Source organism: Miscanthus floridulus, chromosome 19 (assembly GCF_019320115.1).
Source record: "Miscanthus floridulus cultivar M001 chromosome 19, ASM1932011v1, whole genome shotgun sequence".
NCBI lineage: Eukaryota > Viridiplantae > Streptophyta > Magnoliopsida > Poales > Poaceae > Miscanthus > Miscanthus floridulus.
In genome coordinates this window covers 113,083,689-113,096,536 of record NC_089598.1, presented here as the reverse complement: position 1 = coordinate 113,096,536, position 12,848 = coordinate 113,083,689, and the positions used below count along the sequence as shown (strand labels likewise).

At 40.9% G+C, this 12,848-nt stretch overlaps 1 long non-coding RNA gene across 2 annotated transcripts; it reads left to right on the top strand.

Annotated features, from left to right (window-relative positions):
• Positions 1 to 5,763: 5,763 nt before the first annotated feature.
• LOC136528506 (uncharacterized) lies at positions 5,764 to 11,941 on the top strand. Of its 2 annotated transcripts, XR_010777098.1 has the most exons (6): positions 5,764 to 6,269; positions 7,840 to 7,889; positions 8,135 to 8,209; positions 8,658 to 8,726; positions 10,774 to 10,852; positions 10,934 to 11,940. It is a non-coding gene; the product is annotated as an uncharacterized lncRNA (long non-coding RNA). The 2 variants fall into 2 exon arrangements; XR_010777099.1 differs by lacking the exon at positions 7,840 to 7,889 and having other exon boundaries at positions 5,765 to 6,269; positions 10,934 to 11,941.
• Positions 11,942 to 12,848: the final 907 nt, after the last annotated feature.

Here is a 12,848-nt window from a genome sequence, read left to right as displayed (position 1 = left end):
TTTTATGACATGCTACTCATGTGATGTTTGATATGTGATAAAAATTTCATGGTCATTGGTTGTTGTATTAGTGAGTTATTGGTTTATCTTGCTCTCACATGATTTCTTGCATTAGCATTTGGTATTTTTTCCATAGAGGTTGCTATACGTGTTCAAATGGCCTGAAATTTGTACAGTAGTCTATTAATAGTATGTGGAAGCTACTGTAATTTTTGTAGATTTTACTGTGCACTTTTGTTATATGTTCTTTAATTCTACTTATTATTCAGATAAATTAATAAATGTACTGAAAGAATTTATTTGGTGGTGGACACTATGTTTTCTGGGTTCATTTGATATATGGAACATGTTGGTGGTAATGGTTTTACCCAGGTGCATGTTTGAAACATGAGTTAATAATTATTTTCTTGCAATTGTTGTTTCGAGATAGTTTTTGGAATTGTTTGGATTACATCATGATAATGATGTTTTTTGGGAAACTTGTTAATAACAAAGTTATAGATAATTCATATATCTAGCTGCTGTTAAAATTTGGTGGTATTTGGTCTTATGGTTTGTGAGTTATGCCTGTTTAAAGTTGGATTTTAGAAATGGCTACTCTCTGTCAATTGTGGACCAGTTTCTGTAAATGGGTATATTTAACTTAGTTAACTTGAGAATCATGCTAAGATGATTAAAGATGAATTATAGAAAATTTCATAAGCTTTCTAGAATATCTTGTTGCATGGCTATTGGATTTGTATAACTCTAGTTATGATCCAAACATGAAGCTGTTGTTTCCAGTCTAGAAATAGACATATGCTAGTTGTGGTTGTTTACTCCATATGTTGCTAAGTGTGGCTTATGCCTTTGTTGATGGTCAAGTTATGATACTTGTGACCTTGTTAAACTTGTGTCATGCTTGATGTGCTTGCTCTCTATAGTTAGTTGTGTGATGTTAGTTAAATAGCTATTGGTGTCTATGTCTTGCATAATCTTATGATGTCTTGAATGCTTATGTGATGCATCTTGTGTTACCATTCATCATATTTATATACATGCATCTTGCATCTCATTTAGATACGCTAGATGAACCACATGAAGGATGTGATGTGGAACCGAACCCGAAGATGGTGTATGGTGGACTTTTCTCGAAGATGGAAGGATCCCTAGAGTACATGCCTGAACAGGAGATGCTCACCAAGCAAGTGTCATCTAACAAACACTGACCTAGTGTTGGATTCCAGGCAAGCCCTGGAGCATTCTAAGTCTCCCAGTGTTTTACAAAATAATACTTAAATCCTTTATGATTGATGCATTAGGTTATAGGAGTTGTCTGGAAACACTTGATGCATGGAACTATCTTATCCAGATATATACACCTTTAACCCTGTGTAGGTCTAGGATCGAACATATGCTTAGCCATGCTTAGACTGGTAGAAGTCGGATGATTTCCTGTCACCTACGAGATATAGATGGATACCGAAGCACGGTTGACTATATTTGCTATCGTAGAAAAGAACCATGGGGGTAATGTAAATCAAGGCCGGGTGGAGTCTATGGTAGGTTGACTCATGTGATTCCGTCTGTGTCGATTAAGGACCGTACCGTTGTTGGCCCTTCTGATAAGATTGAACACATGCCTATCACTTAGCTGGCCGGATAACTCGTTTCGACCATAAAGCCGAGTAGCTCAACTCAGGCCGAGCCCCGCTCTGTCAAAGTGCGCACTCTGGATGGTAGTAAGGATGTGCGGGGAGCCAGACTGAGCCCAAGGGCAGGCTGGGCCTAAATGTCCTGGCATTTGGTTGTCTCTAATTGTGCGGCGTTGGGCGAACCCACAAAATATGTACTTGAGTTGTACCAAAGGTGACCTAAGGCTACCGTGGCTGGTAGACCCAGGTTTGTGTTAGGAATAAATTCCCAGCTAGTTGAAATCGATTCGAATCACCATCTCTTCCGGATAGTAAGAAACTTGGCTAGCACCAACATCGTAGTAATGGTAATTATGGAATATGATGGTTCGAATAAACATGGAATTGCTATACCGGCTATGGTTACTATTGTATGCTCTAAAATGATATACCACATGTTTGGCACAGGATAGTTGCTAATTTAGAGATGAATAGTTATAATAAACTTGATGGTGGAATTATAATTGTATAACTAAGTTAATCGCTTTTTATGCAAAATATTGTCAAGCTACCTCCACTTATAAAGTCTTGCATAATCCTTGGAGTCAATTTATTTCTGGTTATGACGGGTAAGTCTAGCTGAGTACATTCGAGTAATCAGGGTTTATCCCACCATGTTGAAGGTGAAGTTCTTGGCTTGCTGAAGATGGTGGCTAATCGCCAGAGGGCTCGGTGACTCTATATTATCTCTCATCTATATGCTTTTATCTGAGGATGTCACTTATATTAGCAATGTATTTGAAACTTATATTAATGTAATCATTTAAAAGCTATGTTGTTTTCACTAATCAATTTTGCAAACCCCAAACTTGTACTATTAATTGGAAACTCATTTGTAATATTATTTTCACTGCAACTCTGTGTATGTGATGTGTGTTTGCTTAATCACACGATCTTAGTTGTGATGTTGATTTACCGAGGTTTTTCGGGACACTCGGCAGACTACCGGGTTTATATAAGTGAAAGTATATGCGTGTCAACGTATTAGCGGGGATAGCCGTATTTGATCTTGTATAAATTGGGCGGTTCTGTCACAGCTGGTATCAGAGCCAGGTTAAGCATAATACTATCATGTACATAGTTTTAAAAACAAACTTTTGGTTTTAAAAATCCTATTTTGACTAAAACTTTAGCTATAGACAAATTTATTAAAACTTATTTATAAAACTATGCTTGCGACATCCTCCTTTATGCCCAGTTAAGAACTATTAGGTGGCTATCTAAGTACTAACTTTGGGGGATGCACTTTATTGCAATTTTTATTTTCGTCATCCATACGGCGTGCTATTGTATGGATGCCGTTCACTTGAATAGTAATGTATGGATCAATTGCCTCTACGCCCAGGTAAGTGTGAGTTATGAGAGCATGACCGTTCAACTGTTGGTCTAGGGGAGAGTTAGCTGTGGTTACTAGAATATTTACATGTTACACATATGTATATATGGAGGTACTTAATTGTGGGTATATCTATCGGGTAGCTATGGATACCAAAGTATATATATCTAGGGATGTATATATGGAGAGTATCTTAGTTTACTGCTTTCATTGTGTGCTTATTTATCTCTTGTAGGAATGGGCTGCAATGAATTTGCCTGCAGGTATGCTAACCACGAATGCGTAGATTGAATGGAGCTAACGACTAGCTATATATCGAGAGAGTACGTGTTATGCCACCGACATAGAACGTGATTGCCGTCTTAGGCTAGCAATTTTGTGAGGACGAATAGGACGAGCATGCATCATGTTTGTACTTGTACATAAATATGCTTCTCTCACTTTGTTCTAATACTGAGTAACTTGTGACCATGTGATGTTACTATCTTCCTTATGTGAAGCTAGACAAAATGCCTTGTCCCATGCTGCTTGAATAGCTATGCTTGAAGATAGTGTATGATTAGTTTTGCCTTGTATGTTCGTTTCCAAAGGAAATAGATGACAAGTTAATAGTTAGCAAAATATTCACCTCTTTGAAAACTAAATTGCTAAATGTAAGTAAAACCTGTTTTGTAAAGATATCCACCTACTTAATAAAAGGAAATAAAATATAATAGTACCTTACCACCATGTTTCGCATGTGTATGTGTAGTGGTGTTGTTATAGGTGACTGCTTGTTATGTGCGAGCTTTGTGCTTAGTGATAGTCGCTTAAGCTAATTAGATTGAGTGTTTCGAAATGCTTGCTTAAGACCATGATGTAGGTGTGGATGCTCGTTATCTAGGTAGTGCCGTAGTTGTCACCCTTGTGTCCTTGGTGAGCATACGAGTGTTGAAGATCGCTATCCTAGAACAGCATCCAATTTTTGATAATCTCATAGTTGTTGTCTCCAATTAAGTTCTTCTTGGGGGCCTGAGTCTGTGCACGTGGTTGCTAGCCCTTGAATGTTGCGCTACGAAGACCTTTATCCATACCTTGGCTTGACCTTAGGCCCAAGCTTAGTTTCCTTGAATGCCTGCATGTGTCGTGGTTGTCTCGCTCTTGTGTGGGAGGACCTTGCTCGAAAATTCTTGTTGGGCTCCATTGCTCCTTCACCTACAGATGATCTGGTGCAACGCTGATCGCTATCTATCCTGGTTTTGGAACATTTTTCCTCGCAGATCATATTATTGCTTTATCAACTGAATCCCTAGTCAGTGCCTTGACTCTGTCCCTTGAATCTTATTTATTCTGCCTCCAACCCTTTCAAGTCTCTAGATGTTTATCAATCTTGATCTCTTATTGCTACTCGGCAAGACCAAATCTCATGCTAATCTTTACCTGGTAATCACCTTGGTGGACACAAAACAGTATGGAAATTCAGCAAGAGTCTCCTGCTTAGTTGCCTTCGGCAATTAGGCTATGCTCTCTTGCACTGTGTTTTAATCTTTGGATCTCCTGCTTGTTAACTCCTAATCTTATGACTACCTTTGTTTGCTATCCCTCCTTGCATAGTGCTTGCTCCTATGCCATAAAATTTAGGCCATGTGAGAATTTTTGTGGGTTGTATGTTTAGTAAGGGTGCCACGATTAGCGATCTACGGTGCCGCGATAAAACCGAGAGTCTCATGTGGGTGCACACATAAGGCTGTGCTGCTCGGCACGCGTTGGTATCGAGGTTTCTAGTCATAATCCATTGTAGAACTACACCGATGTATTATTTTCACGTGAGCTCTTCCTTGGAGTCTTTTTTTTCCTCCTGTCGGATAAGTCTTGCTGAGTATAATTGAGTACTCATGATTTTATTTCCCCCTGTTGCAGGTGACAGGTGGATGCTAGAGCTGACTCTTGTATGTGGATTTCTCTTGGTGGGCTCAGAGAGGATTTCCTTATGCTCCGATCATAGTTTAACTTTTAACTCTCACTAAACATTTTTATAAATGGAAGTTTTATAATCTGTTGTCATAGTTTATATATCAATGTTTCATCATGTTATGATTAGATATTTATTTTCGCTATAACTCTTATTACATGTTTATATTCCGCTGTTAAATTAAATTGTTCATAACTCTGATAACATGTTCATATTTTACTATTAAAAATAATAAATATTATACTCTGTTGTTATATTAAAAGTGATGTAAGAAATGGTTAACAATGATGTAAGCTTTATTCTCTCATTTGTGATCCTGATGGAAAAATATAGAATTTTTTGTTCTTCCCTAGAGTGTGCCCGACAGGACCACGTAATTTGGTGCCCTCCCTTGAGTACTTAGTGTCTAATGAAATACGAGTACTCCTAAGTGACATTAGATTAAGTGGTTCTGCCACGTTCAGGCAGCTAAGCGTGAAAACCAGCTTCTACCACATTTAGGCAGATACATAACAAAATGGATGAAAAAAAAGCTTTTAAATACATAGCAAAATGGATAAATAAAAAAACTCAAAACCACTTATAGTTTGAAACGGAGGGAGTACTTATTTGAGGAGGAATAAATATTCAAGGTAGGTAGATCACACAGGAGCACGATTATCCAAAAATCATATCTCTGCTACTAAAAAGCCCTGGATGTTATCGTCACCGTAATTAGTCGGCCTGCCCCTCCTAATCGCGCTCACTCGGAAAAAAAAAACGGACCCTCGCACGGCCTCCATCTAGAAAAAAAAAACGGACCCCTCCTGTATCGCCTGCGACCCGGGTCATCCGCTCTCACGGCTCCCCACGATCCCACGCCGGTCGTCTTCCTCTTCTTCCAAGACGCGCTGGACCATGACCACGACGGGGTGAATTCCGTGCTTCGGCCCTCCGCCTCTTCCTCCTCCGCTGCGTGTCCGACGGGGAGCCGACCACCACATCGCCAGCACCGACGCGAGCACCGACGCCAGCCCCAAGCGCGGGCGCCGTCGTCCTCGTCCGCCGCCCCGACGTCGCCCTCAACCGCCAGGGTCCGCCACGACGCCGCCCCGGCCTCCTCGACCTGCCCTGCCACCTCCACGTCCTCCAACTGACGTCGACGACGCGCCCGCCCCTGCCGCCGAGCACCCAGCCACCTCCCCGACCTCCCACTGACGCCGCCGACGCCAGGCGCTCAGCTGTCCGCCGCCGCCGCCGCCGCTGCCGCACGCCAGGCGCTCGAGTCTTTGTTAGTCTGTTCGCCAGATCTTCGACGAGCAACCAACAGGTATGCGCACACCTTCTCTTTCCTTCAAGGAGTGTGAATTTGTAATCGGGTCTGGTCTAATTAATTACATGTGCTACTAACTTTGAACGCTTTCAAAGATTATCATCCGTACATGTTCATACCCAATATCCTTTAGGGCACGTTCGGTTCCAACGGAATCCAGTGCCAGAACCGATACGGCCTGGATTGTTGTTTTATTTTATACGTCCAATCATCACCAGGAAGCATTCCGGTCAGAAATCAGCCTAAACGAACGGGCCCTTAGTGGATCCGTGGGCGCGGTTAGGTGTGGTTTGATCTGCTTTGATTTGATCTGCCTTTGTCCTGTCTGCACTGAGTCTAGCCATTTGCTGCTAAACTTCAATCAGTGGATTACAGGCTAATTTTTATTTAGCAATCTCCTTTGCATCTGAAGACTTGAATTCAAGCCAATATAAGGCAAAGCATCACAGTTGTTGATCTCATATTCATAGAGGTGCCATTCCTAGCTGTTGGACGGCTGTGGATCCATGTAATATAAGGCAAAAGCTTCATACACGGGGCTTTATTTAGTCAAAAAATCGGTATTGCCCCTGCTCTCAGCTTAGGAATGAAGGGGCTTCCTGAAGAACTTACTTCTATGCGCATTATTCAGTCACAGGAAATTTAGCTTTGACAAGCATGTGGTTTAGTCCCTAGCAAATTAGATTTTTTTTAGAAAATAATCTTAATTATAATTTTGTTATGACACAATTTGATTATTACTGGTTCTTTATCTAAAAAATGCTGCTGAATTCATTTTCGAGATCTGTGCAATGGCTGCTTTAGTATTGTCACAAACTGAATTAAATTTCCCTAATAGCAAACCATCTGTTAGTCTTGGCAAAAATGCTGCTGAATTCATTTTCGGGATCTGTACAATGGCTGCTTTAGTATTGTTACAAACTGAATTAAATTTTCCTAATAGCAAACCATCTGTTAGTCTTGGCTAGACAGGCTTTTTAGATATAAGTGGATAATGAATTGTTCAGGCATGATCTGCAAGTTTGTGCTGGCCGTTTTGTCATGAAATGTGCAATGTTCATTGATAGCGTGAGACTGAGCCATGTCCATCAAGCTATGGCTGAGCCATACGGACAAACTCCTGGAAAACTTTCATCCTCTTGCTATCCTCTCTCTTTATACCTGCTAATGAACAATCACTCATATCAGATTTGACAAGCTGGGAGGCAGCATATTAGTGAAATTCTCAGAAATATACCATCTATGCAAGGCTTTGGCTGTCGGTAACCTACTTTCTCTTGGCCTGGACATGGACGTAGTCACTGGTTTCACATTCTTCCCCTTGCCCCACTCTTGGCGCAAAACTGTTCGTGTGATTCCTGTTCATTCAGGATAATGTCTCTTCACCCATCCACTCATATTATACACTTCTGTCGAGAGCGCCATCAAGTAGCTTCGTTTCTGCATTCAGCTGCAAGTCTTAATGCAAAGAAGAATAAATTGGAAGCCTTGTTGCTCTTGCTGCAACAACGGCCATTCCCTGCAATAAAAAGTAATTAATCATTTAACATTGCAACTCAATTTTCAGGCAGAAAAAGCAGGATAGCAAAAAGCAAGGATTGAGCCGCAGCCCACTTGGTCAGCCTTGTTGCTACTTTACATTACATTTGAGGGAGGCACGCCATGTTTTTTCCAGTGCCTTAATGTATATACTTTCATTTGCCTCTTATGATCATATTGACAACTGCCTACTTGGGACCTTACTAGAGTGAAAAAATAGAAATAAGATCATTTTCTCTGTTTGTGCTCCTTTGTCAGATGTTTTGCGCTTTCCATAATAATAGATTGTTTCTTCATCGCACCACTAACATGTGCTTTTGCAGCAACTATTGGGTGTGCCTACAGTGCTTCAGTCCTACGACTTGTCTGGTTTTACATGTTACCACCCACTGCCAGAGGTAACAAAACACATATTTGTACATGTGACCATACAAATGATTAAGAACATTCAATAGCCTACTGTGCTGTTTTTGCGGTTTGGATTTTAAGATTAGCACACTGCCTATTTCATTTGCTTTAATTGTTGTTTTGGTCATCATCCCAACACTTCAACAGGAGTACGATACTTAGGTTTTGGAATATGTTATTATGAGATTTATCGTGCGGTGTTTTATGTATCTGGAACTCTCGCTTGTTAAGTACATATCTACATTTACTTTATACAGAGATAGTATGCTCCTTGGTTATTTAGTACTGGCAATCTCAGTCATTCTGCATGGGAGTTCTCATTTAATAGATTGCTTGCTAACTTATATCAGGCACCTAGAAAGAAACAGCTTCACAACCAGTAGCTGGAGCCACAAGATATGAACTACTCTGAAATTGTCAATTGCCTTTGCTGTTCAGGTTAGGCAACTCCTGCGTTGACCTCTCAAGATATCATTCGAAAAATCAAGCACATCCATCCATTTGCAGGTACACATCCTAATTCTGTTCAGTGCCAAACTTTTTGCTGTCTATCAATAGGTTGTTACTCAGTGATTTTGTTTTTTCGACTCTGATGATAAGTTTGTGTGCTTAGAAAGAATTTGCATTCTGAGGTATATGAAGAATATAAAATATGTGCACCCTGAGGTTTTCAGCATAATAAATAGCCTACCTATTGGATTGTTCTTCTGCGTTTCTATCCCAACAGATATGGATTTTCCCTTCCTAGATTCCATTTCCGATCTAGAGATTGTAAATGGTGCACTTCCTCTGTGTAACCACACAAAAAACATTCCTCGGTCCTACTTGTTGTGTAGCCCTGCCGCTTGGTTGGAGCTGCTACTGTAGTCTATACAGTTAGGAACTCTGGTGACTGAAAAAGAGCAGCTAGCCACCTGTTAAATAGAACAAAAAAAAATTGTAGTTAGACAAGTGAGAGTTGGCCTTGAGGAAGCACTGAACTGTCCAGCAAAGTACAGTGAATCCTCTCTGTCAACTTGTCACAAGGGAAAGTTCATCTCCAAATGTTTGCCTCATAGAACCATCTAGCATGGATATGTAGTCTGCAACTGTAGTAAATATGCAATCCTGAATAGCAAGCCTCAACCTGCTAACTATTTAGTACAGAGCCTACTGCTAATTGCAGAAAACATAACCTGGAAGCAATGAACTGTAGCAATTGAAAAATAGCACAAGAACATACTGCTACTCGGTGAAAACTCTAAACCAGAAAATCATGGTTACTCGGAGCTGGAAAAAGTACATAGCCTACTAGAAGGAAATGCATAGGATGCAACCAATCTTCTTTTTTACCAATTTTTCCTTGCAACAGCACTTTCAGGTTTGCTTCCTATGAGCAATTCCTGGTTAACTTGCACTTGGAACCACCACATAATTTCCAGACAAAATGCTATATTTTCTGATAGGGAGTGTTTCAAATTCAAACTTCCTTTCTTTCTACCAAGTTGGTTGTGATTTGCCCTTCCTAGATTCCATTTCCGATCTAGAGATTGTAAATGGTTCACTTCCTCTGTGTAACCAAAAAACATTCCTCGGTCCTACTCGTTGTGTAGTCCTGCTGCTTGGTGGCATTATTTGCTAGGCCAACATATAGCACTAACTTGCCTTTTTGTTTCAAACTTAATGGTTACTGTATGACTCCTAGGCATCAGGGTTAATTCAATGGAAAATAGTGGCTCACCAACACCATATGAAAAGGTGTATAGTAACATGCCTAGGGAGACACACATGCTAAAACCTGTCCCAGATTGCCACCACTGCAGTGCGAAGAGGTTTCCAAAAGAACCTCCTGGGTTCTGTTGCCGCAGCGGAAAGGTCGAGCTGAATGCGCCAGTCATACCAGACCAGCTCATGAGGCTTTGGACGAGTTTCGATGCGGACGCTAGGCACTTTCGTAACAATATCAGTTTTTCAATGGCCACTTCTCTTTCACTTCCCTCTACTGTCACCTCGACAGTGCTACTGCTAACATCAGAAACAGCGACATATATACCTTCCGTGCACATGACATGATCTATCACAACATAAGGTCATTTGGGAGAGAAGATGGTAACGTTGTTTCTCTTCTTCTGTTCCTTACATCTTTTGTCTAAATACCATATTACTAAGATGCCTCTTTTCAATTCTAGATTCTTAAATACCATATTACTAAGATGCCCCTTTTCAATTCCAAATTCTTATGCCACTTCAAACGTCTACAGGCGCTATTTTTAATCTGTTTGTTCTAGACATTTCTAGAAGAACTCTCTACGTAGTAGACCAAACTCCTAAAGGTGATCTTTACAAGATTCAACCACTAAAAAAATATACAACCAAAATTCAACGAGTTTCCACTGTCCTAAATAAAGTCATGAAAGTATCATGCCCTCGGTGGCAAGATGATTTAATCCTATTTGACCATAGAGTTGCAAAAGTCGGCCAATTTGAGCTAAATGGGTAACTACTTTTACAATGGAAACTCCTTTTATATTCTACTATATATATATACAATAGTAGCAATTTAATGCTTCCTCAGGGACTTATCTGGTTATAATGTTCTACTTGCCATGCGTGCATGGAATGGCAAAAGGATAGAAACATCCATTTGCAATAATGTGAGTATTATCCTTTGTATATAATTTTCTTTTTTTCACCTACATACATTTTAACTATATATGTGTATAAAAATCTGGCAGGATAACTACGAGGTGAGGAAGCACATCTCGCTACACCTACTCACATACACGGGGAACCAAAACGCAGCCAACATACCTGAAGGTGTACGACATTATCTTTAACGTTATATTAGTCTCACAAACAAAAAAAAACAATGAATTGTTGCTTATTTTTCCTGTGTCTGGGTGAAGTTAATAGCATTGTACTGGTTTCTTTATTTTAAATAAATTAGTTTGAATTATGTGTTTTAATGTTAATTATTTGTGATGGCATATGATTCTACATATATTTTACTTATGTGGTTATATGTCATAAGATGTTTTACTCGTATCAAGGCACGGGCACTCAACTAGTGTAAATAAATAGATTATTGATCCCCTCTGCTTCTGCACTAGTCCACCGTCTCGTTCTCTACGTCGGTGACCTCGTTCTCGTCTACCGCATAGCTCAGTAAGTACTGGTTGATGATGGCCTGGTCGTACTCCAAGATCTTGTTATCAATAGCCATACTAATGACATGAATGTCGTGATCTCTCTGGTGATATGTGGCCAGCACATCGTCAGGGATGATGGCCCGTTCGCGTGCCTTTAAACCTGGCTTGATTCGCTTATTTTTTTGTTTAGAACAGTGTTTTTCTTTCACAAATCCCTTCAGCATTTCTCCAAACCATCTAGATTCCTCCAGAATTCAGACAAGCGAAGGGGAATTTGTGAGAAAAAAACACTTTGATATCGATGGCCTTAGAGATCCTTGTCATCAACAAGTCGATGATCGCCTGCGGAAACATCTGCTTGACCACTTTCTTCCTCTTCTTCTTCCCCTCAGTCCCGGCCGGCTTGGCTTCCTCATACATGTGTCTCCTCGCCCGCATGAGATCCTGCACCTCCTTCTTCTTCATCCTGATGATCTCAGCCGTCGCCGCCAGCGCGCTCTCCTCCGTCCCGTTCAGGTTCAGGTCACAGGCACCGCCCGCCTCCGCCGTGCGCTTCCCTGCCCGGATGAGATCCAGCGCCTCCTCTTCCTCCTTCATCGTCCCAAGGATCTCAGCCGGCGTCGGTCTGCTCCTTCCCGTTCAAGTCACAGGCGCCGGTCTCCGACGCGCTCTTCTACTTCCTCTTGAGGCTACGGTTGTCACCGACTGCCATTGCCTGCGGAACCTCTCTCTCTCCAAAACACACGTTCAAGCAGCCTGTTCGTTTCGTTGTAAACGATCATGGATTATTTATTGCTGACTAGTTTGATGTGAAAGAAAAATATTGTTCCAGCTTATAATCTACGATTGTATACGAGCAAGCGATTTGGATCGAGACTTGCGAGGATGCGGCAGCTGTTTTTGGCTTGGGCCTGTACAACGCAACGCACACACGTGGCAGGGCATTTTATGAGCAGTTCATCGTTTTTTTAGAAACGGAATATGAAATTCCATTAAACCAAGGTCACAGCGACATCACTGCCTGGAGCTCGTCCGGTGTGTCATCCCACACCAGATTAGTGTTTATAGGACAATTGCAACCTTTTGACGCCAAGGCATGAGCTACTTTATTATATTCACGAGGGGACAATTTAACCGAGAAACTAGAATAACTTTTCTTTTTCGTGTAGAAGCTAGAAAAACTAGAACATATCAAACTCTTCACTTCAAAGATAAGTTCTCCATATTGTGCCAACCTGAAACCATCTCCCTCAATGACTTCTTTAATCATGATGCAATCTGTTTCTGAAACAATCTTCTGAATTCCTAGCTGGTTTGTTCTCTTCATGCTAGCCATGCAGGCAAAGTTCAACTTCAAATTTCAAAAGCATCTTTGAGATTTCTCAAACTACCAGCCCCAGCTTCTCCATTGCAGTCCTTTATCACAGACCCCCATCCTCCCTTTCCGGACTTGTTTACTGTTTCATGGGAGTCATTGTTCCATGTTTAGTAAAAAAAAATT